Below are 4,474 nucleotides of genomic sequence, written 5' to 3'. Positions count from 1 at the left end.
CTATAGCTGGCGAGCTGGGGACCGGCCCGGGGCTCCCCCCCCCCCACCCCCGGGGCCACGTGCCAGGGCCTTGGGCCCCGCCCGAGGTACCTGGTGGTCGCCCGGGTCCTTCCGTGGCCCCGAGCAGGACGCGATGTGCCCGCAGCGCGCATCGTACTGGAACCTTAGGGCCCGAACGGTGCGTACAGGAAGCCGGTTTCCCCGGCGGGGCCTGGAAAGCCATGGCGGTCAGTACCCACTCTGGGACCCAACGGACGCGGAATCTTTGCCGACATGCCCCCGGCGAGATTTTACATTTTGCAGGCCACCAACCAAGGCCCAGGACCCCGAGGTGCGCGGAGCGGTGTCAGGGTGAGTGGCCTCCGGGTGACCCAGCCTCTGGGCATTAACCTTCCTCCTGAGTAGCCTTTGATTTTCCCAGTGTGCATTTGCGATGGCCGCGTCCACACCAGCCCCAGGCTCTCCGGGTCTGTCTGGGCCGCTGTCCTTGCTCAGCAGCGATCCGTGTGAGGGGACCCGAGTGCCCTTGCCCCTCAGAACCATTCATTCCCACCACCGCGCCGCCGGGAGACCCCCTCACTGCCTTTCACCAGGTCCCCTGCTAACCCAGCTGTGGCCGTGCGGACCCGCGCGGGCCCAGGAACTCTTCCAGGCTGAACTAGAACCAGGGGACTCTGCCTCTGTCCCCTCGGCTGCGGTGATGTAAATACCGCAGGACGGAGGCTTATAAACAAAAGAAATGGATTTGTCCCAGCTGCGGAGGCTGTCGATTCAGGGTCAAGGCACTCAGTGGGGGCCTGAGTCCTGATTCTGGTTCAGAGAGGTCTCTCTGCGTCCTCGCCTGGAGGGAGCGCCCCGGGGCTCCACCCTGGTGACCTGACCACCTCGGGGATCATTGCACCGAGGGGTAGGATTTCAGCTCCTGACTGTGAGGGAGACACGATTCAGCCCCTGGAGCTCTCGGGGACGTGGCAGCGATTCAGAAGATGCTGCCCAGACCACCTCGAAAGTGCGGCGCGGCAACGGCCCGCACCCAAGGGCTGTCGTCCCCGCATAGGCTCAGTAACTCAGGTTTTAGGAAAAAGGAGTAATCCAACGAAAGAGCTTTAATCAGCAAGAACAAGGAAGCACATGGCCACCAAAGAAAGATTTTCTTTTCAGTAAGGGAACCCAAGATACAAATGATGATTTCAGATATAGATACTAAACCACGGGCACACGGTCATTTCTCAGTGCTGGAGTCCGGAAGTCTGAGATCAGGGTGCCATTCAGGTCTGTGTCTGGGGAGCCTGCCTGGGCTTGTCCTCACGTGGGGGGGAGGGGTGCTGGGGGGGGAGAGAGAAGTGGGGGTGGGGAGATAGAGAAAGTGCACTTTCTACTCTCTTCTCTCACGGGCACTAACCCCATCACCAGGCCCCTCCCACATGAGCTCACCTAAACCCCATCGCCTCCCCAAACCCCACCTGGGACACTTGGGGGTTAAGGCTTCAATTTTGGAGGGACGCAAACGGTCTGTGGGTAACAGCTCCAGACTGAGGGGTTTTTTATATTATTTACACTGAGCTGCACCGTCCGAGGATTTCATTTCCTTCATTAGAAATTTTTTGTTGTCCTTTGAGTTAATTATTACCTGTTTTTTCATTAATTTTCCACGTTCCTGTCATTAATTCAATTCCAAACTCTGCAGCAAAAGCATAAATCACCCCAACATCTGTTAAAACATGGGGGGCAGTTGTGATTTAGAGCCTCCTGCTGCTGCCCCAGCGGGACAGCTGGCTCTTCAGTCCTGCGCAGCCACCATCCTGGTACTTGCCACGACCCCGACTCGGAACTCTCGGAAACGCCCCCCTTCACTGCACCCCAGTTTCCGGGGTCCCATGCGTGCTGCTTTCTATTTTATCGGCTTGGCCTCACCACCACCTGCTTCTCAGATCTCTGCGCCACGAAGGAGAATCCAGGAATGCTATGTTGGTGCGTCTGGGTTAGAATTTGCCAGTAGGAGACAGTCACCTTGGATTAGACAGCTGTAAGCAAAGCGGACGCCATTAGGGCCCAGAGGTGTGCGGCCGGGACGCGTTAAGGTCTTAGCAGCCCCCGGACAGCTTTTCAGAACCACCTGCTATACCTGAGGCAGTTGCTCGTGAGGGCTCAGCTCCGCCTTCAGCGCGGATTTCCTTAGTGCAGTAACTCAACTCAAATCCTGGTCTATGCAGCCATCGATGCCGTGAATGCCCCCCAACCAAACAGTTATTGGGAAAGACCGTGAGGCCAGTTTCCCCTCACATGGCAGGGACAGCAGCACGCCCCCCGTCTTATCTCAGCACTCTATCACCACCCCCCCAGTGCACTGCCACGTCCAGCCCCCCGCACACAACGTTGGTCCCCCACACCGGGAACAGCGAGCTGGGTCAACCAGCAAGAAATGGAAAGTATCAGGATGCCTTGGGAAGACACATGCTTACTTAGGATTGGGGGGAAATGTAAATATGAATATTCCGAAGCTTGCCATCGGGTTAAATTTCTATGGGTCCACAGGTTTGGGACTGGTCAAGAAACCTAAGTGAAAGAGCTTGTTACATCTGGCAACCATACCCCTAAAGAAGAATCACCACATGTGGTGAATGTCTTGGGTTTTTGGGTTTCTAACTGGGAACGCTTCCATGACCCATTTACTGAGTCTCCCACCGGGAATGTGTTCACTTTTGAGGAGAGCCCTGCGCAGGAAAGGTTCTGTAATGGTGTGATTATTCTCGAACTTGAGCATGCACTGAAATCCCCTAAATAAACTTTATGGTGCATTAAGCACAGATCTCTGGGTCTCACCCCCAGATTTGGATTCAGTAAGTGTACGGTGGAACCCAAGAACTTTCATTTCCAACAAGCTCCCAGGTGGTGCTGATGCTGTGGGCTCAGGGACCCCCCAGAAATGTGGATCTAGCAGAACCAGTAAGCGCGAAGGCTCTCTGGAAGCCGGGGGCACCGTGTGGAGCCGCCGGCGCCCCTGTAGGTGGCCCGAAAGCAGCGGTCGGGCAGTGTTCCCAGTGGCAGAGAGCCCAGCGGTGCATCAGGCTGTTACGTAGCCGAGGTGGAGGGATGGCCAGAGAGAGGGGCCTCAGTCCACTCACGGGCATTGCCTAATGGTATGGCTGTATTGTGAGAGACTTCAAAGAAGATTAAGAAACTGATGACAAAGTCTTTATTGGCAGACTGCCCAATTATGCAGAAAATGTTAAGGAATCCTAAAATCAACTACTAGAGGGGCACCTGGGTGGCTCAGTCAGTTAATCGTCCGACTTCGGCTCAGGTCATGATCTCACGGTTCGTGGGTTCGAGCCTCACGTTGGGCTCTGTGCTGACAGCTCAGAGCTTAGAGCCTGTTTAGGATTCTGGGTCTCCCTCTCTCTCTCTGACCCTCCCCTGCTCACGCTGTCTCTCTCTCTCTGTCTCTCAGAAATAAATAAAACATTTAAAAAATTAAAAAAAAATCAACTACTAGAATTAAGCAAATTTAGGAAGGTCATGGGATGTAACATAAGTCAATTGTATGTCTATATACTAGCAGCAATCAACTGTAAAATCCAATTTAAAATAATTTCACTTGCAATACCGCCTAAAACAAATGCTTAGGGCTAAAAATATGTGCAGTATCTCACAGGTGTTGAAAAGTAGGACACATTGCTGAGAAACTACAAAGGCTTAAATCAGTGGAGAGGTATACCATGTTCATGGTGGTAGGGCTCACATTAAGATGTTAGTCCTCAAATTAATGTACAGGTTCAACCTGATACTAACCAGAATTCGATCTTGCTTCTTTTGAAGAAATGTACCAATGGATTCTAGAAAATACATGGAAATGTGAATGACCACTGCAGCCAAAACAGTCTTAAAAAAGAACTAAAACGGGGGACAGAGGAACCATCATTCATAATCCCACCATCCTAACAAACCCGATTTTATTTTTGCTGTCATTATCTTCCCATTTGTGTCCTCTTTTTTTTTTTTTTAATATTTTTTATTTATTTCTAGGAGAGAGAGACAGCGTGAGCAGGGGAGGGCCAGAGAGAGGGAGACACAGACTCCGAAATTGGCTCCAGGCTCTGAGCTGGCAGTCAGCACAGAGCCCGACGCGGGGCTCGAACCCGCAAACCACGAGATCATGACCTAAGCGAAAGTCAGACGCTCAACCGACTAAGCCACCCAGGCGCCCCTTGTGTCCTCTTTTTAAAAACAGCTTTGTTGAGCTATAAATGACAAACAACAAACATATTTCAAGTGTACAGTTTAATAAGTTATTTGTGTGGCCGTGGAAACATGAGCACAATCAGGATGATGAATATATTCATCCTTCTCAAACCCCCTTCTCCTTGGTGACCCATCTTTACCCCACCCCATCCCAGGCAACCACTGATGCGGTAGCTATAGATTATTTTCCCTAGAATTTTATATACTTGGAACCATATAATAAGTACTTTTT

The sequence above is a fragment of the Crocuta crocuta genome, unplaced genomic scaffold, assembly GCF_008692635.1.
Source record: "Crocuta crocuta isolate KB4526 unplaced genomic scaffold, BGI_CrCroc_1.0 scaffold89, whole genome shotgun sequence".
NCBI classification, from domain to species: Eukaryota; Metazoa; Chordata; class Mammalia; order Carnivora; family Hyaenidae; genus Crocuta; species Crocuta crocuta.
This window is presented reverse-complemented; position numbering follows the sequence as displayed.